At 53.3% G+C, this 25,098-nt stretch overlaps 1 long non-coding RNA gene across 2 annotated transcripts; it reads right to left on the bottom strand.

The window, feature by feature from the left end:
• Positions 1-137: 137 nt before the first annotated feature.
• Positions 138-23,810, bottom strand: LOC115893603. 2 transcript variants are annotated; one of them, XR_004053662.1, is made up of 3 exons: positions 20,574-23,810; positions 15,629-15,823; positions 138-711 (listed from the first exon to the last, which is right to left on the bottom strand). It is a non-coding gene; the product is annotated as an uncharacterized LOC115893603 (long non-coding RNA). The 2 variants fall into 2 exon arrangements; XR_004053663.1 differs by having other exon boundaries at positions 15,646-15,823.
• Between the last annotated feature and the right edge of the window lie 1,288 nt (positions 23,811-25,098).

Genomic DNA, 25,098 nt, shown 5'->3' with positions numbered 1-25,098 from the left:
AAAAATACAAAAAATTAGCCGGGTGTGGTGGTGGGCACCTGTAGTCCCAGCTACTCAGGAGGCTGAGGCAGGAGAATTGCTTGAACTGGGGAGACGGAGGTTGCAGTGAGCCAAGATTATGCCACTGCACTCCAGGCTGGGTGACTCAGCGAGATTCCATCTCAAAAAAAATAAAAAAGGTGTTCCTGAAGAAACATACACACACACACACATTGCCATCTCCTTCCCATTCTAAGGGCCAGGTATTAAATACTGGTCCCTGGAACTGGTCTGACCAGCAGGGGATGGGGGTGGAGGGGTGAGGAATTGTCTGTGTGTCCTCCCTGAACCTGGCCTACCCCCTCTTACACACTGGGCACAGCCAACCCATCTAAGCTTAAGAGGTTGGATGGGACACAGAGGGGCTCAATCCTGGTGGTTAAACTTCTGGGGACAGGAGGGGGTTGGGTGGATGGATGGATGGATGGATGGATGGATGGATGGATGGATATTTGGATGGGCAAGTAAACCTTTGAGTTGTTTTCATGTGTGCCACCTCTAAGCAGATCTTCTTAACTCTGTACTTGGGCTGCCTATTTACTCCCCAAATGTAATTTTCATGCATCTCTGCAATGTTTTATCTTGGTGATGAGGGATAGCATTTCAGCCTGTGGCATTCCTTTTGGATGCTGATTCCATCAGTTTGGTCCACAGCAGACATTTATAGAAAACCTGGTGAAAGGAAAGAGACAGGGCCTTAGAGTCAAACTGACCTTGATTAATCCCTGGTTCCACCACCTATCAGCTCTGCAGAACTTCGGCAAGGTGCCTGCCTTCCTTGAATTTTATTTCTCAGTCTATGTGAGTAGATTACTGGGATGTATAAAGATAGTTCATATATGGAGTAAGGTATTTGTAAAGCAGGTAATAGGGATACTCGCCACCGATGGCTGTAAGGATGAAAGAGAATTGACTCCTTGTAAAAGCACTCAGCAGAACACCTAGAACAGACTGAGTGCTCAGCTGCATTGAACTAAGATAGTATTCTTGCTTACTGTTATTTTCACCACTGTGTATCTGCCCTAAGCGGGAAAACAGAACTTGTCGTGGAAACAACATCAAGTAGTAAGACACTTGCCAAGTTCCAGGTAGGATCCCAGCTCTGTGCCTTCCTGGCTACGTCGTGAGCACCACTCCCTTGTTTTCTCTCTGATTTACATCATCTCATACCATGACCCACCAGCCTGTGGAGGGGCACGGGTCTGGAGGAACTGGGATGTGCCCCTCAGGGCAGGGTTGTGTTGGGCTCCCCGCACTGGGCCACCCTCCTGCAGGGTGCATGAGGCCAGTTGCAGGAACGTGAGGCCACATTCACCCCAGAGCAAAGGCTTCCAGTGCCTTCTACAGTTTCATCCACAGAAATGCCCCAGGAGCCGCCTGACATGGGAAGCGAGAGGATAGGTCTCAACAGTGATCGTTTTTACTTACCAGGATCGTGTGTAAGGTTTTGGTACTTTGTTATTTTTCATTTTCAAGCTTTTTTATTGAGGAATACAGTAACAACAGTAAAGCACGCGGTAACAACAGTAAAGCACACAGATCTTAGGGGTTCAGCTCCATTTGTACACACCCATGTCACCACCCCCGGATCAAGACTGTGAGTCATTCATGCTCCCTCCCAGGCATGACCCCCATTCTGAAACTTCAAGAAATGGAGTCAGACCTAGTCTATTCTATACATAGAATAGAATCGAGTATACTATTTTTGCAGCTTTCACTCAACATGCTGTCTGTAAGCCTCACCCATGAGGTCTGTTGTCCATTGCTGTGTATTATTATCCCAAAGTGTGAAAAGGCCACAGTGTGCCTCTCTCTTCTACCATCAGTGGGGATGTGAGCGGTCTCCAGTTTGGGACAATTATGAATAAAGTTGTTACAAACATTCTTATATGTAACTTTGGGGCCCATCATCCTCATTTCTGCTGGGAGTGGAACTATGGTTAGTAGACACAGTCAGTGTTCCAGAGTGATTGTGCCAATGTCACTCCCACCAACAGCGTATGAGAGTTCCCATGGCTCTGCTTCTCGCCCACTCTTGGTGCCATCCATCCTTTTAGTTTTTAGTCTTTCTGGCAAGGGCATAGTGGTATGTCATTATGATTTAATTTGCATTTCCCCATGACTAAGGATGTTGAGCACTTTTTCATATGACTATCAGAGATGTAGGATTTTGAAAGGTTCCAAGGCTTTTAAAACAGAGTGTTTGAAGGCCCCTGGAGCTCAACAGGAAGGGCTGGTGTGTATCTAGTCAGCCAGGCTGGGGCCCTCTAGGAGAGATCCCTGTTCTGGTGGCCTAGGAGGCACTGGAGAGGCTGGGACAGGATGGGTGGAGCCAGAGGAGGAGGGGGAGGAGATGTGCTCTGGGGGAATCCCAGAGGAACAGGAAGGACAAGCCAGCCATCAGGAAACAGGAGTCCTGAGGCACAACAGAGTGACTGGCATGCGGCCTCGAGGTGTCATGGTGACCACAAGGGGTGGGGTTCACTGGAAAACCTTCCTCTGGTCCCCACAATTGATCCTAAGCAATGGAAACTTCCTGGGGGGTTAATGACAAGAAGGACAAGGGACAGTAAGCCACACTAAATGAGATTTTCCTTGTTGACTATAATGGGTTGGAAGAAAAGGGCAGGTGGTCAGGGCTGGATGGCAGCTGACGGGAGGGAGCTAATATACTGGCTAGAGGCCTGGACTAGGAGACAGGGGACTGGGCTCTGCAACCAGCTCTGCCACTTCTCACCAGCTGACCTTGAGCAAGGCCTTGCCTCTCTGATTCCATGACCCCTCTCCGCATATGGAACAAAGAGCCTGGGCGATGGAAGATGGGAGCCTGGCGGCCTCTCCCAAGTTGCTCCTGAAGACAAAGCAGCAGGGATGGGTAGCAGGTTCGCCCCGGAGCTCTTAGACAGCCCTGACAGTGATGAATCACCGCACCCCACTCCATCTCCCTGATCTACTGCAATTGATCCTGAGCCCAGGTGCCTGGGGTGATAGTGGCCAAGGGCAGCTTCCAGAGAAGTCTGGTGGGCAGCAGCTGCAGTGAGAGTGGGGGAATTGGGGTGGGCATGGTCTCATCCCTCACTGTGAGAGTGACCCACTCTGCCTTCCCTGGAGAGAAGAGAAGAGAAGGAGCTGCTCTTCTAACGAAATAAACAATCCAAACCCCCATGAGAGGGGAGCAGAGAAGGGGCTCCAGAGAAAACCATGGTAGGAGCAGGCTCCCCCGTCTCCTCCGACAGCCCACTTAAGGAGTGTGGGGTGATGAGGACAGACCCCTACCCCACAAGAAAGATTGAGGCTGTCTGTCTCCTGGATTTCCTCCACAGAAGTATCTGTTCACCCTAGGAAGATCTGCGGGCTTGATCAATGAAAACTGTAGGTCTCTCACATGAGACTTTTTCTGAAGACACACCCAAGCCCCAGTGGGAATTAGAGCCCCCAGCTGGCTGCAGGCTCTGGGATAAGGATAGTACCCAAAGTCCCCTGATTGGGAAGCTTCTCCCTCTGAAACCCTCTGCCTCCTCTCGTTTTCTGCTGTCACCTCCCAGAGGTCAAATTCTCCTTTCCAAAGCCTGGGCTCGTGGGTGTCCTATTCCATGCCCTATTCTTTTGTCCCTGTAATTCAACTCATGCAAACCCCAAGCAAGAGGTCTTACTACCTATCCAAGAATTACAGACCATTGGAACTAGATGGAACCTCAAAGATCATTCTCCGCAACTCTCAAATGGGGAAATTGAGTCCCAGGAGCCTAACAACAGTAAGAATTCTTTACATTTACATGATGTTTGGAAATTACAAAGTGACTCAAGATATTTTAAAAACAGCTAAGAGGCCGGGCGCAGTGGCTCAAGCCTGTAATCCCAGCACTTTGGGAGGGCCGAGACGGGCGGATCACGAGGTCAGGAGATCGAGACCATCTTGGCTAACATGGTGAAACCCCGTCTCTACTAAAAAATACAAAAACACTAGCCGGGTGAGATGGCGGGCGCCTGTAGTCCCAGCTACTCCGGGGGCTGAGGCAGGAGAATGGCATAAACCCGGGAGGCGGAGCTTGCAGTGAGCTGAGATCCGGCCACTGCACTCCAGCCTGGGCGACAGAGCGCCAGACTCCGTCTCAAAAAAAAAAAAAAACAGCTAAGACTTACAATATCACTCCCTAAGTGCCAGGCACTGTTCAACATACTTTATAATACAGAATCCTCACCTCCATCCCCAGAGGTAGGTATTATCACTATTACTATCACCCCCAACACAGGGACATGAAGACGTGGACAGTTTCCCAGAGTCCCCAAAGCCATTGAGGAGCTGGGCTTTAAACCTAGGCAGTCTGGCCCTAGAAGCCGTGTCTCTAACCACTCTGTGACCCTACCCTCTGCCTGCTGCCACAGAAACTGTGAAAGGCAGAGCCATATATGCCCTGGCATCAGGGCAGGAGGACGCCCAGGAGAGGGAGACTGCACCAGCCTAACTCCACAGGGGATCCCGGGCCCCGCACAAGTTTTTGTACACCCATGAATCAGCAAATGCCCCAGGTGGGGTGAAACCTGAGCTCGTGGGAACCGTGTTTGGATCAAATGGCATCATCAGAGGCAGGCCAGGCTCATGAGGAAAGACTTCCTGGAAAAGATGCTATGGAAGATGATTTTGTAGAACAGAAGTGATCTGGAGAAGTTGTAGAATACACAGCACTGGGAAGGAGTACAGACCTCCATGTAGGTGTCGCCAGTAGTAACTAGAATAGACCAGGCCCCTCGACCTGCAGGAAGGGGACCTCGGCGCCGTGATCCTCATCACCCAGGGGAGGTGACCAAGGGGCAGGTCTGCCCAAGCCTATTTAGCTGATGATTCACCCGAGGCCCAGGGAGGTTCAGTGCCTTGCCCAAGGCGACACGGCGGGGTGAGCAGTAGACTCAGAACTTGGACCCAGGCCTTCTGACTCTGAGCCAAATGCTCTTTACACTGTCCCGAACTGCCCCTTAGAAAGAAACAAAGTGTCACCATGACTCACAGTTTTCCTTTGGCTTGTATCTTACTAAATACATTGAGCATCCACAGTCCTGCTTGAGTTAGTGCTCTGGGATCTCAAAGCACAGCCTAGACACACACAAATGCTGGTCGGTGGGCCCAGTCTTGGAGTCATGCAGGCCTGGGTTTAATTATCAAGTCTGTCTCTTAGTGATTTGGGGAAAATAGTATAAGATGGAGACCACAATGCCTGAGACTCCCAGGGCTGCAGTGAGGGGCAAGCGAGATGCGATGCCCACTGCCTGTGCACAGAATTACGGTGTCCACACCACCCTACCCAGCCCACAGCCACCCCAATCCCAGTCAGATCCAGCTTTTCCCCAAGAAGGACCTGGAGGGCAGCTGTCCCCATTTCTTTTCTTGAGATTGTTTTGCCCTGATGTGAAGCTTCCCATGGTGCTGCTCATGGAACTTGCCAGAACTAAACTGCCCCACTCCTCACCACATCCATAAATACGTTCCGGTCTTGAAGTTCCCCAGCTTCCTTGAGTCTTCAGTCAACCCAGCGTATTGGAGCTCATCCTCTCCCCGAACCCGTCAAAATACACACGCATCCTTCAAACCAGAACTCCGCCTGAGGAGGGTGGATTTGTGCCTTCCACCTTGGCCAGGCCAGGAGAAACTCCACAGGGTTCAACTTTATTTTAACAGAAGCATTTATATATCTAAATCCCCTCTCATTTTAATTACTTCATACCATGCTGAGGTTATCTCAATATATACTCGATTTGGGGGATTTTCCACAAGGAACTGAGGCCACAGCATGGGGTCCTGGGAGGACAGAGGGCCACCTGCTTAGACGGTCAGACAGCTCAACCATCAACCTCCATCACTCCAGGAAGACAGGAGGCCCCTCAGCTTCTGGCCTTTTACTTTGGGAATTCTAAGCTTTTCAGGTCCCCTCCTCCATCCATTCCCTCCTGGGTGTCGGGATCTGTCTTGCTAATGTGATCATGGGCGGGTGATGCTTCCACTCCCCCTGCTAATGGCTCATTAACTCCAGAATCACCTCTCCCTACCTTCTAAGTGCCCTGCAAAGGTGGACCTACCTGGAAGAAGAGGGTAAACAGACGAGCAAAAGGCAAGTTGGTGGGGGTGAGCTCTCTGTGCCAGATTGAGTAAGAAAAGAAACGTGGGTTTCCCTGAAGTTGGAGCACCACTGCCCCAGCAAGGCTCAGAATCCAATGAAAAGCCCAGCAAGCTTACACTCCCCTTAAGTGACTTTGGAAAAGCCACTTTGCTCTTGTGCCTCAGTTTTCTCATCTGTAAAATGGTTCTATCAACCCATGTTTGGCATGTTTTCTAGGATAAGCAAATACATGAGAATGCAGGTGAAAACCCTTTATAAACCATGAACTTCTGTGCCAGCGTAAAGGATTATCACTATGCAATGACCTTTCAAGGTCATTTCCCACCAAAGGAACCCCAAGGCCCAGCTAGAATACACTCAGTGGCCAGAACTTCACTTCCTCCTGAGTAGCCCAAACTCTGCCAGCGGGGCTGACCTTGACAGATTTCTAGCGAGTCTGTGACTGGATGATCAATTATATCAAGAGAAGAAATAGGTGCTCCAGAAACTGCCAGTCCTGTTTTATTTTCCTGGTAACATTCCTCTTTTTTTAATTTTTTTTTATTTTTGGAGATGGAGTCTCACCCTGCCACCCAGGCTGGACTGCAGTGGCGCAATCCTGGCTCACTGCAACCTCTGCCTCCCAGGTTCAAGCAATTATCCTGTCCTCAGCCTCCTGAGTAGCTGGGACTACAGGACCCACCTTGTCACACCTATTTTTTTTTTTTTTTGTATTTTTAGTAGAGATGGGGTTTCACTGTGTTGCCCAGGTATGTTTTGAACTCCTGAGCTCAGGCAATCCACCCGCCTCAGCCTCCCAAAGTGCTAGAATTACAGGCATGAGCCACCGCGCCTGGCCTTTTTCTCTTTTTTTTTTTTTTGAGATGGAGTCTCACTCTGTCACCAGGCTTAAGTGCAGTGGCACAATCTTGGCTCACTGCAACCTCCGCCTCCTGGGTTCAAGTGATTCTCCTGCCTCAGCGTCCTGAGTAGCTGGGACTACAGGCGCACGCCACCATGCCTAGCTAATTTTTTTGTATTTTTAGTCGAGACAGGATTTCACCATGTTGGCCAGGATGGTCTCGATCTCTTGATCTCGTGATCCACCCGCCTCTGCCTCCCAAAGTGCTGGGATTGCAGGCATGAGCCACCATGCCTGGCAACATTCCTCTTAAACAAATACTTATCTTGTCCCAGGTGAAATAAGGTGGAAGAACACCTTGTCCCCATTGGCAGTGACTGTCGTAGCAAGAAGCTCAAGCTGGCAGGATAGGGTGGCCGGCTGGGAGGGTTTGGGGGTTGTTGAGGACCCCCAAGAGCCAAATTCTGTTGAGATGGAGAGCAAGGGAAGAGCCTGAAAGAGCTGGATGTGTGGCCCCTCCCCAGGGCACCCCTCAAACCATCCAGGGAGGTCCTGTCTTGGTGGGGCAAGTGAGTGGGTGAGGGTCTCCTTGAGCACCCAAGACTGGGAGAGAGTGATGAGTCCCCAAAACAGGGAGCAGGGGGGTTGGGGGACAGGCTGTTTCTGAGACCCAGGGCAGCATGTATGTTGGGGTGGGGAGAGGGGCAGTTAGGCTGCTATTCCCTCCTCTCACCAGCCCAAATACAGGTTCCCTCTTCCTCTCCACCCAGCTCCAGACCATGCCTTAAGGGCAGAGCCTGCTTTTGTTTTTCTGTTTTTTTGTGACAGAATTTCGTTCTTGTCACCCAGGCAGGAGTGCAGTGGCACTGATCTCGGCTCACCACAACCTCTGCCTCCCAGGTTCAAAGATTCTCCTGTCTCAGCCTCCCAAGCAGCTGGGATTACAGGCACACCCCACCGTGTCCAGCTAATTTTTGTATTTTGAGTAGAGATGGGGCTTCACCATGTTGGCCAGGCTGGTCTCAAACTCCTGACCTCAAGTGATCCACCTGTTATGGTCTCCCAAAGTGCTAGGATTACAGGCATGAGCCACCATGCCCGGCCTGGAGCCTGCTTTTGAATCCAGCACTGCGGCCCAGCTCCCAGATGCCCAGGGATTGTCTCCATGGGTGTAGAACTCGCATCTTTCTGACTCTGCACACAGTGCCAGTGAGGCAGGGGTCCAACTCAACTACTCTAGTGTTGTTGCCACCCACGCCTTCCTGCCCCAGTCTCAGACCCAAGCCCCAGGAAGGGAGGCCAGGAGTGTCGGAGTCCTGCCAGCCTAGATGAGAAGAGGCTCCCTCAGCGCCACCTAGACCCACTGGAATTCCCACCCTCGGGGAAAATGGAAGCCTCCTGGGTGTGGGGAGTCCCTGTGCAGTGGCCAGCAGCTGAGGGAGGGAAGGTGGCTGGAGAGACCTGACAAAGACCCCAGATACTCCCACGGCCCTCCCTACACAGGCAGCTTCCTGGGCTCCACCCCAGGGGTTTCATTGGCTGGGACCCTGGAACATGGCTGTTTTTAGAGCTCCTCGGGGGACAATGACCCCAAACCAGTGATGTTTGGTTTCTGCAGAAACAGTCTCAGGCCCTGTGCTCTGCCCAGCTGTCCCGCTGGGTGCTGGACAGTGGCTTCAGGAAGTCTCAGCCATGGTGGGTGATGAAGGAGGATCCTGCTGGTGCTGGAAGAGTCTGGTGCTCATCTTCATGCAGCTGGCCCAGCACCACCACCGCCACCGCCACCACCACCATCACATCACCATCATCATCACCACCACACCACTACCATCAATCACACCACCACCATCATCACACACCACCACCATCACCATCATCACCACCACAGCACCCACCACATGCACCACCAGCACACCACCCACCACCATCATCCACCACCCACCACACCTACCAACCCCCAGCACCACCCACACCACCCTCCACACACCACCACCAGCCCCAGCACACCCCACCGACCATCCCCCCCCCATCCCCACCACCACCACCACCCGCACACCATCCACCACCACCCCACACCACCACCATCCCCACACCATCACCTCATCACACCACCATCACCATCATCTACCACCACCACCCATCACTACCACCACACCACCATCACCACCATCATCACCACCACCACCACCACCACCACCCATCCCTACCACCATCACCCACCATCACCACCATCATCACCACCACCATCATCACCACCACCATCACCATCACCACCACCATCACCACCATCACCATCATCACCACCACCACCATCACCACCACCACCACTACTACCACCATCATCACCACTACCACCACCACCATCGTCACCACCACCATCACAACCACCATCACCATCATCACCACTACCACCATCACTACCAACATCACACCATCACCATCATCACCATCACCACCAACACCATCCCCACTACCACCATCACCACCACCACCACCATCATCATCACCATCATCATCACCACCACCACCATCACCACCAACACCACCATAACCACCACCACCACCACTGCACCACTACCATCACACCACCACCATCACCCCACCCTGACCCTATTCATATTATTTCTGGGTGCTGCTCAGTGCCAGGCTCTCATGTGCTTACCTCACTTATTTCTACCCTTCCTCCCCCTTTTTTTTTTTTTTTTGAGACGATGTCTCACTGTGTCACCCAGGCTGGACTGCAGTGGCACAATCTCAGTTCACTGCAGCCTCCGCCTCCTGGGTTCAAGTGATTCTCCTGTCTCAGCCTCTGAGTAGCTGGGATTACAGGCGCCCACCACCACGCCTGGTTAATTTTTTGTATTTTTAGCAGAGATGGGGTTTCTCCATGTTGGCCCGACAGGTCTCGGACTACCAACCTCAGGTGATCCACCTACCTCATCCTCCCAAAGTGCAGGGATTACAGGCGTGAGCCACTGCACCCAGCCCCCTTTCTCCCTTTTATAGAAAACTAAGGTTCAGCACAGTTAAGGTCACACTGCTAGAGAGGGGAGAACCCAGTCATGACTTTCCCACTGCACTTTGTGCTTTTGCAGATTTGGTGCTTTTTTTCCCCATTAAGGAAGGTCTTTGTGAGAAGCAGATAGGGAGGAAAGAGTTAGAAACTGGCAGAGAGGGAAGAGGGAACCCAGAGGGGGTGGGAGGGCTGGGTGTGTGACATATCAGTCGCCCCCTCCAAGAGGACTGGGGGTCAGGTCCCTGCGTGGCAGGGTCCCTAACAGGGAGATAGTCCCTCTCCCCTCAGGAATGTGCGTGAAATCCCAGTAACTCTCTCCAGCTGGGCCTGAGCGTGGCGGGGGTTCAGAGTCGGCCTTGCTCAGGTTGCTTCTTCCTCCTAATGACAACTCAAGGTGTGGAGGGCAGGGAGTGGCGGGGCGGGGGTGCTGGTGACATTGGAGATAGCATTCCAGATAGAGGGACCATCACAGGTGAAGTGGGAAGTGACAGTCCTCAACCCTTCCCAAAGGGGGTCACGGACACACACACACACGTGCACGCACAAGCTCTGGCCCCTAATCCTGAGGCCTGCACAGGCCTAGACCAGTTGGGGGTGTGTGGCCCATGGATCGTGATGGTGAAGGGACTAAGGAAAGCTGAGAGCAGGGACAAGAGAGGCCAACAGGCAGGATAAGAGCAGCGGTGCGAGCCCCGGCTGCTTGGCAGGTCTGCCTCAGGAGCAGGCGTGTCCCTGCCCTCAGGAACCAATGCTTACTAGGCACCAACTGTCCATAGGCACCACGCTTTAACATGCAGTATTACCTCACTCATGGCCGACAACAGTCCTGCTGTTATTTCATTTCACAGATGAAAACATTGAGGCTCAAAGGGTTTGAGTGACTTGCTCAATATTAGACAGCTAAGAAGGTGGCCAGCTCAACCTTGAGCTATCTTCCTCTGCAGATAAACTGAGAGATGGAGGCAGTATGGGGCATAAAAACGGCCCCAGGCACTGCACTGAGAACCAGGATGCCTGGGTACCCCCCTTACCTCCCTCATCAGTGAGCTGTGTGACCCTGAGCATTTCACCAACCTTCTCTGAGCTCCAGTTACCATCTGTCAACAGAGGCAAAGGGGTGGGGGCATCAAATAAAATAATGTAAGTAAAAGCACATGAAACCTATAATTGATATTATGATAATGTGACCACAGGTTTAACTCGGCCCAAAGAGCCAGCACAGGTGAAGCAGCGACAATTCCACAGAGTGGGGGGGTGTACCGACATCATCACCGTCACCATCAGCAGCAACTTCATCTATTTCCATTTATTGAATAGCTCATAGCAAAAATAGCAACCGTGTGTTACATATTGACTATGTGCCAGGCACTGAACTAAGCACTTTATGTCTGCTCCAGGGAGATGGGCTGGAAGTCAGGCAAGGGAGAAAAGAAGGCAGGACTGCAGAGCCCAAGGCCTCCAGCCGCCATCCAGGAGGTCTGAAGAAGGGGACTTCAAGATGACCTCCACCTGAGTTCAGAACCAGAGCAAATTCTCTGTGGCCAAGGAAAAAAGGCTTTTTGCACTGAGGGGCCCAACAGAACAGACACAAGGCTGAAATACAACCCAGTCCAGGCTAGAGGGAGTGACCAAGAGCCCAACCCAAGAAAAAGACCTGGATGCAGGGGACTCCCAGCAGCTCCAGTGCAGAGCCAGCCCAGAGCCACCTCAGGCTGTAGATAAGAGGGTTAAGCCTCCTAGCCCTATAGCCTAAGAGGAGGAGAGGACAGAGGCCTGGCTGAGTCTGAGTCAAGGAAAGAACTCTGTGACTTCTTCGGTTTTGAGTCTCTAGGTGGGTTCCCTCACCACCCTGGATCAGAGGAAAGCACTTGAAAATCCCCCTCCTGTATGAGCTTAACTGAGGAGGAGACGGGTATGTCCCCTCCTGAGCAAGGGGAGGGGAGATTCCCACAACATCCACGTGTGACAGTGCAGCAGCCAGCCCAGCTTGCAGTTCTGGGAAGATGGAATGGAAATGAGATATTGAGATGGAGACAGAGAAAGCTGGAAACACCCAGCGAGGCACATGTGGGACAAAACGTGGGCCTGGCTGGCCTTGGGGGACAGGCTGAGGAGGTTAGCCTGGATGCTAAGGTTACAGGAGTACAGGGATAGCCACTGTTGTTCCCTGAACATGAAGGGTGTGCCAGAAGTCCTGATGGTCTGCAAGGTCCCCTGGCTCCAGCCTATGAAGTCAGAAGCTTCCTGTCCCTGTGGATGGGGTCCTGGGTTCTCACAGTTGGGTTTCAATGTAACAGTGACATTCAGATAAGACTTGGGAGCCCTCCCAGCAGGGAGACTGCTGGAGTCTGCCCCAGACCTTCTGAAAACAGGAGGGTTGTCCATGATGCCTTGCCTCCAGCCCTTGCCTCTCTGGCCATTGGGGGAAGGTCAGTCCGGCACACATGGGCTGGAGACATGGCCAGGCAGACTCAACCACTGAATGGGCCCTGGGTGGTAAAATCAGCCCTTCCTCCAGTCAATTTGACCTCCAGGCACCAAGTCCAAACATCCAGCCTGCTCTGAGCTCCTGGCTCCCCACAAACACCTGCGTGGCTTGCATCAGAGGAGACAAGCAGAGGGCAGACCAACCCAGGACAGCTTCAGGGGCAGAAGTGTCAAGTGGCTGCCCTGGGGAGCTCTGGGGGAGGTGACTCCAGGAGAGCCCTGGTCAGTCCAGTTCATGAGAAAGGTAGTGTCTCTGTCTGTAGGGAGAGGCAGCATTACCTAATATTACCTAATATCACCTATTAGAAATCTAAACCTCTGAGCACGCTCTGCGCCGTCCTCCCAGCCTCCCAATTCCTTGTCTTTCTCCCTTTGCAACCCATTTCCCAGCCATATCCAATACTTAGAATGTCCCTAACATACCCCACATTTCACACACGTGCCCCAGTAGCACTCCTCACTCTGCCTGCAATGTTCTTCTTGCGGCGAACTCCTACTACGCTATCAAAACCCTGCTCAGAAGGCCCTCTTCTCTGTGGGAAGAGACCTCTCTTGCAGCATGAATCACAAAATAGCGTACTTATTTGTGTACATGTATGTCTCCTCCATTAGTCAGGGGGCAAGCCCCTCACACCCGGCACAATGACTGGCACATAGAGGTGTGAGGCACACGTTTGTCTAACTGAAGGAGGAACAACGGGTAGGGCAAGGGAGCATGCTGTGAAGCTAGATGTCTGGGCTCGCTTCCCGCCCTGAGGGAAGCCTGGGGTGCAGGAACACTGACATCTGGCTGAGAGGTGGGTGGTCGGGAGAAGCAGGTGAAGATTGCTGGCTACTTGGGTGTGACCCAAAGCTCCTCGGGCTCCCCAACCATGAGGCCTCAGTGAATGGGTAGAGCTGTTCCTGGAAGAGCAAAGAAGCCCCGATGGCGAGCGGCCTGCAGCCCCCAGAATGAACCCGTCTGTGTTTACTGCCTAACCGTGGGTTTCACTGTCTCAGTCTGAGGGACAGGTAAACCACATGCGCTGTCACCATGTGACAGGTGAGAGAACTGAGGCCCAGGGAGTGTCACTGGTGTGACCCCCAGAGGCCATCCTTGTGGCCTGAGCCAGGACTGAGTGCAGGCTCTCCCAGGGAAGCCATTGAGAGGAGCCCTGGCCCTGATGACTCACAGGACAGAGAGAGACCACTAGCCAACTGGACCCAAGTCCAGCTGTGGCCCTAGCTGTGGGACCTGGACAGCTGACTCGACCGCTCTGCCCTTTCGCAGTACAGCAAGAGGCACATAGTCAACCTCCCAGGACCATTGCAAGGACAGGGTCCAGAACGGAGCCTGGTGCACAGTAAGTGCTCCCTGGAGGCGCCCCCCCCTCCCATACTGATTCCAGCTCTCCTGGGCCTCACACTCCAGCCCTGGCCCAGGCCCTTCTCACAGCCAGACCCGGCTGCCTGCAGGTGATTGGGCCTGCCCTCAAGCCTGCAGAGCTGGGAGCCAGGGAACCGATTTGTCACGGTGTAACCAGAGAGTGTCTGGGGGCTCAATGCCAGGGTTCCAGCTGGGGCCAGCACCCGGCCCCTTCCTCACAGCTGTCAAGGGGAGGCTCAGAGACAAAGCAACCAGGGCTTTGTAGGCAGGGAGGGAGGGAGTAGGCAGGGAGTAGGCAGGGCTGTGTCTGATAAGGGATGAAAGCGGGGGATGGCAGGCCCATGCCAAGTGAGGGATGAGGAATACTAAGACTCTGAGGCAGGGAGAGCAGCACATAGGTGCAGATCCCAGTGCCCTCAGCCACTGACTACCTGGATGATCCTGAACAAATTACTTAACCTCTCTGAGCTTTATCTTGCTCATCAGGGACAACATTATCTCATTTTGTGGCTCAATATGTAGGATCAAATATGCCCCAAATCAGCAAAGGCACCTGGCACAGTGCCGTGTATGCCAGAGACTTGAGGCCAATTTCTCCTCCTTGGATTTCCCTTTTCTTATCCCCATGTCTCATTTTCTCTTCACTAGTATTTCTTCCACCAGGGCAGGACCCTCCAGGTGGATCAGGCAAGGCCCACGGTGACAATGGAAGTTGCACTCATATGTTGAGAGGGTGGGACAGGGAGAGAGGGCAATTTGGAGGGAAAAAAATCAGAGTTATCCACTGTGGCCCTGGCTTGTGTGAGGCCTTGCCCACCGCATCCCGCCCTGTTTAGCCTTTGGTTTTCCTAATGCCCACACGAGTGCATCCACAGACTCACTCACCATATAGTCAGCCCTCTGTATCCATGGGTTCTGCATCCATGGAGTCAACAAACTGCAGATCAAAAATACTCAGAAAAAAAGAAAATGGATAGTAGTGTCTGTACTGAACAGGTATACCTTTTTCTTGTTGTTATTCCTAAATAATACGGTATTACAACCATTTACACAGCATTTACATTGTACCAGGTATTACGAGTAATCTAGAGTTGATTTAAAGTATATGGGAGGATGTGTATAAGTTATAGGCAAATACTACACCATTTTATATAAGGGACTTGAGCATGCTTGGATTTTGGTGTTCGCCAGGGGTCCTGGATCCAGTCCCCCAGAGATCCCGAGGGATGGCTGTGTTTTTGTTTTCACTGTAAGGATGATGAAGAGCCCTCATAGAGACAGCTGCCTCCCTCTCTTGGCAAAGTGGCTGCAGAGTCCATGAGGGGGTGATGGGTGAAAGCCTCTGAGAGAAGTTCCCTGGAGGCAGGGTGTAGGGGCTGAAATCCCAGCCTTTTATCCTGAACCTGTCTCTCCTTCCTGCTTGGATCCCATGTCAAGCTGTCAACCATGGGGCCAACCATGGTAGAAGAGAAATCTGAACTCTGTGCGCCAGACAGGGTATGTGTTCATTTCCCTACTGCTCCCCCTCCCACCCTAGCCCTCTGGAAATGCCAGCCTGCCTCAGCTGTGCTGAGAAGAAAAGGGGATCTAGGTTTGGGTTGTGTCCAGGGAAACCGAATTCGTAGCATCCAGCATGGAGGTGACTGGACTCAAGGTGAGAGCTCCCCCTAGTGGAAGGTGAGATTCCAGAGGCCCAGGGGACCCTCTCCCAGAACTGCCCACTACACATTCATTCAGTCAGGCCTTCATTCATTCACCACACTTACTGAGCACTTCTGCATACCAGGCACTGTGCAGGGCTGGGGAGCCAAGTCAGACGTGCAGTCACAGTCTGTAGAAAAGAGACTGAAAGAGGCCGGGCTCATGCCTGTAATCCCAGCACTTTGGGAGGCCGAGGCAGGCGGATCACGAGGTCAGGAGATCGAGACCATCTTGGCCAACACAGTGAAACCCCATCTCTACTAAAAATACAAAAACAAAATTAGCCGGGTGCGGTGGGGCGGTGCCTGGAGAATGGCATGAATCCGGGAGGTGGAGCTTGCAGTGAGCCAAGATGGCGCCACTGTACTCCAGCCTGGGTGACTGAGCGAGACTCCGTGAAAAAAAAAGGAAGGAAGGAAGGAAGGAAGGAAGGAAGGAAGGAAGGAGGGAGGGAGGGAGGGAGGGAGGGAGGGAGGGAGGGAGGGAAGGAAGGAAGGAAGGAAGGAAGGAAGGGAAAGAAAGAAAAGAAAAGAAAAGAGACTGAAAGAGTTCAGGGGAATTCCAGAGGAGGACCCCCATTCCGGTGGAGGAACCAGGGAGGGCTCTCTAGAGGAAGCACATCCAGCTGCAACCTGCAGGATGGATTGGCCTGGCAAAGAAGGGGGAGGAAAGAGAGACCCTGGTAGACAGAGTGGCTCCTACTAGCACCTGAGCATGAAAGGAAGCAGGAGCACCCTGTCCAGGAGCTGCAAGAGGTCCAGGCTGGGGGCAGCATGGCGTTTCCTCCAGGAACCAGGTCGTGAAAGGCCTCAGCCCTAAGATGGTTTGATAAAGGCCACGAACTCTTGGAGGATTTTAAGTAGGGAGGTGGCCTGATCTGATATGTAGTTTAGAACGATCACTCTGGAACCAGGCACAGTGGCTCATGCTTGTAATCCTAGCACTTTGGGAGGCTGAGGTGGAAGTTTCACTTGAGCTCAGGAGCTTGAGAGCAGCCTGGGCAACAGAGGAAACGAGAGAGAGAGAGAGAGAGAGAGGAAAATTGGCTTCATGATGGTTATTGCAAACTGCAATTTGGCATTTCTATTCAGGTGCTCCCCATGTTTAATTATATGTAATATGGTTGCGGGGAGGAAGGAGAGAAAGAAGTACATAAGTATGTGATTTTCTCCTTAGTCCCTACCCCCCACTCCACGCTGGGGTTGTAAAGGTCAGAGGTGAGAAATCGAGCCCAGCAGAAGGAGGAACTGGAAGGGCCAGCTGTGACTTCACAGCCAAGCCTGGACCGCTGAGAAGCTGCATGTGCCCCTGGCCACAGGATCAGTCTCTGCAGCCTTCTGGGCTTCAGGGACAGACCAGTGACTCCAGCTCAGACTGCGAAATACCTCAACAACCCCAGCAATCCTCTGGGTCCATGACCAGGTGGGTCCAGAAGGTGGGCTCAGCCCCTCACCTTAGACTACAGCCCTCTGGGCTTTTCACCTATCTGTATTGAAGAGGTTTGGTTTCCTGGGAGGCACCCCCAAGTGCCCCTTCTTCATCAACCCTCTCAGCTCCTGCCTTTCCCTCCTGATCTTCACTCTCTCTCCTGAGCTGGGAGGGCGAAGCACCAATTAGTTCATTTGCTTGTTTAATTGCAAAGGGAGGGGAAAGAAATTAAACTCCTCAACAGGAATCTTCCCTGCAGGGCCAGAAATGGAATGATGGGGTGGGGACCCCATCTCAGCACCCCTGCCTGCCCAGGAGGTACCCCCACCCTCACTCTACCTCCAGGATCTCAGGATCAGATCTCAGAATCAGAACAGGGTCTGGGGTTGCAGGGTCTGGGTTCACAGGGTCATAGGGAACTAGAGGAGGAGGCTCCGTCCCACACTGACTGGGAGCCCCTCCTGGAACTGGAGCACCATGGGTCGGGGGAGCTGGGGGTGGAGTGTCAAGGGCGGAGTACTGCCTCAGGGTCTGACTCTCTCACATCTCTGACTCTTCTCGGCTCACTTGAGTTTCTCTAATTCTCTTCCCTGTCTTTTGTTTCCAGAAAAGCCCCGCCCCCAGAGGGGTCTGGGAGGTACAGCCAGGCTCCTGGCGGGCGCCGTGGCTGTGTTCCTCATCCTAGGTGTGGTGCTCACTGTCTTCTTCTTGTACAACCGGCAGCAGAAGAGCCCACCAGAGACGGATGGGGCCGGGTGAGCCAGGCAGGACTCTGCCCACTAAACTCTCACTGGTCTGCTCCCCACCACCCTGGGAGGCCCAGACTTAAAGCACCTAAACTTGTGAAAGCTCAGGCCCTTTCTAGGGCCTCCCCACCCTGGGGGATGAGGAACTAACTCTTTGGCAGGAAGAGGTGACCCTCCTGAGTGATGATTGCTGCGTGCCAGGCACCGCCCCAGCTCAGAAGGGCTTCATAAAGATGCATTTTATCCTCACAGCAGCTCGGAGGAGCAGGTGCACGATTACAATCCACGATGTATAGTGAGGAAATTAAGGCACAGAGAGGTTAAATAATTTGCAACAGTTTACATGCTCCCAGCCGTTGACAAGGAGTGAGGGCAGACCCAGAGCCAGAGAGGAGAGAAAGGCACAAAGTTTATGGGGGAAGCCAAAACCCTCAACCATCATGATAAATCATATTTTAATGTGATATTTTAAAAAATCAAAATGAAAGCAAAAATCCATGATGAACAAAATGTCCACATTGTAAATAAAGACAGGATTAGAACAACTGACTTTTCCTTTTGCCTCCGGCACCCAGCATACCACTGTGATGGTTCCTGTCTTTACTTACAATGTGGACGTTTTGTTCACCATGGATTTTTACGTTGATTTTCATCTTTAAAATCTTGCATCACATGTTTTCTCGTGCTGGCTAAGGCTGTCGGTGCCGCATACCGTGCACCTGAGGCCTTCTGCCCGCCCTGGGTGAGGGCCCATGGCGCTGCTGCTGGTTCCCCCCTGTACTTTGAGCTAGGAGACCTGAGACTCACATGGTTCCCGTCCCAAGCTGGGCTGGGGTCAGGGGCAGAGACACCTGGGAAAGGTGGCCAGGCACTCTCAGCCTCTAACACATGACCCTGAGGGGCCCCAGCCCAAGCTCTGGCCTCTCAGGAGGCTGCCTAGGAAGCAGACCTCCCGGGCCTGCTGTTATGAGTGGGGCTGAGGGACCGGTAGCTGTCTGGTGGCTTGATGGGGAAAGCCCCCGTGTGTGCTCCTGTGCTGAGCTTACCCTCATTCTGTCTCCAGGACCGACCTGCCCCTCTCCCAGAAGCTGGAGCCTTCTCCCAGCAGGCAGAGCTCCCTTGCACCTGAGGATATCCAGGTGGGCCTGAGGCAGTAGAGGACAAGGTCCCTAGACTGCGGGGAGGGAGAAAAATGGCAGATGGCTCCAGGGAGAGAGCCCAAGCTGAAGACAGAGCTGCCACACCTCCATGGTCCAGTTCCCACAAGGCCAGGTCCATGCTAGAGGGGTCCATCTGCCACACCCTAAGAGACCGACCACCTAGGATCCTCCCTACCCTGGGCCCCCACGGGACCTCTTCCTCTACCTCACAGTCCTTTCATTCATTTAAAAAATGCATTGAGCACCTCTCAGGTGCCTGGCCCCAAGCTGGGTCCCTGCTAGAGCCAGCAAGGCTAAAGGCTCAGGGTGTGCTTGTGCCCTCCAAGACAGCCACCAGTGTGGGGGATGCCAGGATGGGGGTGCATGGGAACTGAGAAGAGGAGTCCCAATCAAACTGGGGGTCCATGAGGGCCACATGGAGCAGGGGCATGGAAAGGTCTGTGCAGCACTCCCCGCCTTCTCTTCCAGGTTGTCCACCTGGACCCAGGGAGGCAGCAGCAGCAAGAAGAGGAGGAGCTGCAGAAGCTGTCCCTGCAGCCCCCCTACTATGATCTGGGGGTGTCCCCCTCCTACCACCCCTCGGTAAGGACAACTGAACCTTGAGGAGAGTGCCCCCAGCGTAGCCCCACCCAGCCTGGCCATGAGCCCAGCTGCCTTAGGGGGAAACCAGACAGAGGAGGTGGAGGAGGTGAGGGCAGGGCAGCACAGGGAGGACCACCCAAGCACTGCAGGCACCCTGGGCAAAGGGGGACTGGATGCTGGACAGACCATTCTGGGAGACTGGCATTTCCATTGAGTCTGGCCCCAGCCTGGTGCCCAGCTCTCCCTCCCCCAAGCCCCACCTCCAGCTCTGTACCCTGCACCTTAGTTCCTGGTGCTGCCAAAGGCCCCTCCTCCTGGCCCCACTCCCAGCCACTCAGAGGGCCAGCATCCACTTGAATACCTGCCACCTTTGCCCATATCTGGCTCCTTTCAGCAGACTTGGGGGCTCTGGGTGTTACCCATACAGTGCAGCCCAGAGACCCAGGCCAGACCGCCTGGACCCAAAGATAACACACACCCTCCTGGCACTGGCAGGAGAGCCAGGCCTTTGTCTCCATGGTACAGCCATCCTCACTCTTGGCAGGAAGTACCAACATGAACCCATCTGGAGGTGCCAAATCCTGCCCCTGGGGAGGTAGCGTTCCCTTCCCAGGGTACTGAGCCCAGAGAGCCAGCCCAGCCTCCACCTTCTGATACTACCCAGGGCGCAAAGGACCGCCAGCTATTTGCTATTCCTTAACCAACCTAGAGACATGGAACTGAGCTAGAACTCACTGTGGACACAACATCCTTCCTCAAACAGCAGCTGGGCAGCTCTTGTGCCACCCTCCTTCCCATCGGAGGTGCACCCCCACATCCCAGTCCGTACTGCATGGGCCTGCTGGTTCCAACAGAAGGGATCATAATGACATGTGGAGCACTTGCCTGCATGCCAGGCACCTGGCTAGTCACTTTTCAGACATTGTTCTTATCATATAGATTGTTCAACAAGCAATATGATAAGTCCTTCCATTGCCCCATTTCATAGATAAGGAAACGGAGGCTCAGTGAACTTGAAGTGTCTTAGTCTGTTTTGTGATGCTATAACAAAATACCTGAGATTGGGCAATATATAAAAAAGATTTATTTCTTACAGTTTTGGAGGCTGGAAAGTCCAAGGTCGAGTGGCCTGCCTGTGGCAGGAGCCTTCTTGCTGCGTCATCCCATGGTGGAAGGCCGGCCGGCAAGAGAGCATGCCCTGAGAGCAAGAGAGCAGGAAGGGGCCAGTCTCACTTTCATAACATGCCCACTCTCTCCATAACTAACCTGCTCCCTTGATAGAGACAATCCATCCATGAGGGTGGTGCCCCCGCGACCTAATCACCTTTCATTAGGCCCCAACTCCCACACCCTTACACTGAAGATAAACTTTCCAACACATGAATTTGGGGGGACACATTCAAACCATAACAAAAGCCTTGCTCAAGATCACCCAGAGACACTGGGGAGGGCTTCCCACCCGGGACCCTGGCTCTCGAGTCCAGGCCCTAAGCAGGCAGCAGTCAGAATGATGAGCAGATGCTGGGCAGTTCACCTGAACACAGGAGAGCCTGGGCAGGGCTTGAGAGCCCCAGGGCCGCCTGGCACCGCTAATACCAAGGCTGCTGCAGCTCCGGGCTTACTGTCAGCAGGAGGGCCCAGCTCTGCTTCCCGGCGGCTCCTCAGCTCCAAGGGCCCAGAGAATGGACACACAGCCCAGAGAGCTTGGGTTCAGAGTCCTGCGTAGGGGGCCAGGGCATTGCAAGCACCAAGCAGGGTGAGAATCTCCCACCGGCAGACACCAGCTCATGCCTGCCTCAGGACAGAGAGAGCACATCATCCCAGGCCCGAAAGCAAGGGAGGTAGGGGAGCAGGGAGACCACTATCTCCAGAAAAGAGAAAGTCATGCCCCATTCAGGGTTCTCCAAATGGGCCTTTTCCCTCAGCCTCCAGTCAAGAGTCACTAACCTCACTTGTCAGAGCCACGGTGAAAGAAGAGGAGGAGAAAGAGGGAGCAGTGGGGGCCTGGGGCTGGAGGGAGAAGGAAGATGATGGAAGGGAGCAATTTGAAAAATCTTGGAAGACTCCAGTGGGATCCCCCATAGAGAGGGCCCAGGCTCGGCATAAAAATCTCTGTGACGGAATGGAACAGCTGCAGCAGGCCCTAATCCCCACTGACGACTCCTCGGTCTTGTTCTCTGACTGCTGCCCCCATGCCTGGCATGCACAGCCCTCCCTGGGGGCACAAGGAGCAGATTCAGGACAGTGCCCACTGCCTTCGCCCATCCCTCTGCACACTCCTTCTTTTGCTCCCCTCCTCTCTCATCCAAGCCCAGACCCTAGCTCATGGCCCTGACTCTTCCTCCTCCCTCACTGCCTTCCCTCCCTGGGCTCTGCGTATGTTGGGTTAATGGAATCCCCTGATGACTGTGTCCATTCAAGAGCCACTTGGGACAAAGAACACAGTGAGCCCATCTCCACCCACCAGCCACGGGCAGGAGGGGTGGGTTGAGGGGCCCAGCAGAGCACCTACACCCTATGTCCTGAGCCCAGGGGCCGTGGTTAGGGCATCTGGGTGGACAGAGGCTTGTGAACAGCCTGTGGGGCGGTGCGGAAGTCACCAGCAGAAGGGAAGCTCTGGCGTCCTGGGGAGGCCCTGTTGTGGTTGCCAAGAAAAGCGTAATTCCTTTTGGCTTACAGAGCAATTACCGGGCGAGAAAAGGATTTATCCCCAGAACTCGGGTTTGTTGGCAGTGCAGCTTGTATACAAGTCACATTATTGATGTTGTCATCAATTCTCCTTTCCAACAAGTCGTGAGAAGGAGCCAGGTAGAGCGCATGCGCTGTTCACCACGGGGGCTCCAAGGGAGGTGGGAAGACTGCAGGGAGCCTGGGGGTCAAGCTCAGCGGCCCTAGCCCGGGTGGGCCCAGGCCCCCTGTGTGGGCCAGGTCCATGCTGCACACGCACCCAAGGGTGCTAAGGCTGTGGCACTCCACTCAACGTCCGCCACGGTGTCTGGGCTAGGGACCACTGAGGTGGCAGGAACCATTTAGAGAGCTGGGAGGCTCTAAACTAGGTCTGAGGAAGGACTTCCAGAGGACTCAAAGCCAATGTCTCGACAAGGAGGAAGGAGGAGACATCCTCTGTCCTTTCAGGAGAGGGGCTTCCATCTCCTCGGTCTTGTGAGCACGGACAGCCCAGGCTAGAAGCAGAAGACTGGACCCAATGAACTTTGGAGGGATGGAGTCTGAAGCTCTTACGTTAGTTCAGGTCCCCCAAGGAGCAGATGCCAAGCTGAGATTAGACATGCAAGAGTCACTGGGGGACACCTGCAAAGTACACAGGAGGGAGCAGGAGGTGGCAGGGGAGCCCTCAGAGCATGCTGCTGGTCTGCCTCCCATGAAAGGGGATGGGGAAAGGAGGGCTGAGCAGAAAGTCTCAGGATGGCAGCACAGTGTCGCCAAGCACTGTGCCATCCTTGGGCCATCGCTGCTATCAGAGGACTCCTGCGTCCCACAGGAAAGAGCCTGTGCTGGATTCCCAGCCTGTCTAGTTGTTGGTTGAGAGTAGTCTAGGGGAATTGTGGTCTCAGCACAAATGCTGGGTGGATCCAGAGGGGTGGCAACCGGGGCTGCAGCCAGCCATGCTCCGCAGCTGTCCAGGTCCACATTGCCATGGTCTGCCGGGTGCTGAGATCTGATCTTCCATCCGGGGGCAGGGGGCAGCTCCTCCCCGATTCAGTGTGCCTTCCTGGGGATGTGGCCCCTGTTGCTACAGCAGATCTTAGGGCCACACTGGTACCCATCCTCTCCTGTCCATATCCCTTCTCAATTCCCCTCGCTCAGCTGTCTCCACAGCAGGTCCTGGTGGCTAACCTGGAAAAATTTTATTCCTGAGGACGCTGAGGCCTTAATAAGCACACCTTCCTCAGGCCAGGGTTGTTGCAAGTGTCCATTCTGTTAAAACAGAAGAGGCCCCCAAGTAGGCCAAATGTGGGTTCCACACATGTTCCTCCCTAGCCCCATTGCACAGAAGCAGCCTGGCCTCCGCCTGCTGATGTGTCAGTTACCCCTGCCACCACACAACTCCTTTTCTTCTGTGCTGGCCCCAAGCACATGCAGTCCAAGGGCCCGGGCAGCGGTCCTAGCATATAGTCTGTGGGCCGCTCCCTCTGCAGAGCTCAGAGTTGTGGGAATAAAAGCACAAAATTCCCCCACTGGGTCATTGGGTGTGACTGGTAACTGTGAGCTACTCCTGCTTTCTTTTTTTTTTTTGTATCTTTTTCATTTTGTTGGTTTTATTTTTGTTTCTGTTTTTGTTTTTGTTTTGAGATGGAGTCTCACTCTGTCGCCCAGGCTGGAGTGCAGTGGTGCAATCATGGCTCACCACAGCCTCTGCCTCCCGGGTCCAAACGAGTCTCTGTCTCAGCCTCCTGAGTAGCTGGGACTACAGGCGCGTGCCACCACACCTGGCTAATTTTTTTTTGTATTTTTAGTAGACAGGGGGTTTCACTGTGTTGACCAGGCTGGTCTCAGAAACTCCTGACCTCAAGTGACCTACCCACCTTGGCCTCCCAAGTCCTGGGATTACAGGCATGAGCCACCATGCCTGGCCTATCCTTTTCTTTTTACTTATTTTTTAAATCCACTCCTGCTTTCATCCCTTGGTTCCCAGGCCCATGTACTCTTCCTACTGGGGACATAGCATCCTTTAGAGGCCTTTTGGAGTATTGCCACCAAGCTGGCACTGCAGCTGTCATTTAGAAGACCATTCCAGCAGCTGCCATCGGGGTGACCACTTGATTGAGGATATGCTGTCTTTGTCCATGCAGGCTGCTATAACAAAATATCATAAACTGGGTGACTTATAAACAACAGAAATGTATTTCTCACAGTTCTGGAGGCTGGGAAGTCCACGGCATAGAGCTGTTCAGTGTCTGGTGAGGGCAATGCTTTCTGGTTCATAGATGGTGACTTCACTTTGCATTCTCAAATGGTGGAAGAGCATAGAAGCTCTCTGGGCCTCTTTTATAAGGGCACTAATCCCATTAGCCTCCCAAAGGCCTCACCTCCTAATGTCATCCCCTCGGAGGTCAGGATTTCAGAATATGGATTTGGGGGAACACCAACACTAAGACCATAGCACTGGCCGTAATTCTCTAGGATCTGTCTGGTTTCCGTAGGGACTGGACTGATGAGTTAAATGAAGATTAGAGAGGGCCCTGCACCCTTGCATCCTTTAGGTCTTTAGTGATGACAATGATCTCTGCCATCTTCCCCACCCTGAGTACAATATCCTTTTTGATTTACATTCTTGGCTGGTAGGTAGTTTCAGAGTTTCCTCTTGGCTTTCACCCCCACAGACCTCACGTGGGTTTAGTATGTCAATCCCAATTCTGCACTTGCGCTCTGTGCAAACACCATGTCCCAGCAGTAAATTTGCCCAGTCCTCTGGGGGCCTTGTAGGGTGTTGAATTCCATGTCCTGAGAAAGTGCTCCCAAATCAATGAATTCTTGCTTATTCAGTCTATGTTCTGGCTCACTTGGTTAAGAACCCTCAAAATCCAACCCAGGAGTGCTCCCCAGGCTTCTGCTGGTCCACGCTAGCTTGCTGTTGCTCTCCTGGCTCTGCAGGCCTGT

Source organism: Rhinopithecus roxellana, chromosome 15 (assembly GCF_007565055.1).
Source record: "Rhinopithecus roxellana isolate Shanxi Qingling chromosome 15, ASM756505v1, whole genome shotgun sequence".
Lineage (NCBI taxonomy): Eukaryota > Metazoa > Chordata > Mammalia > Primates > Cercopithecidae > Rhinopithecus > Rhinopithecus roxellana.
Note: the sequence above shows the minus strand (reverse complement) of the source record. Positions and strands in the feature narration are given on the sequence as shown.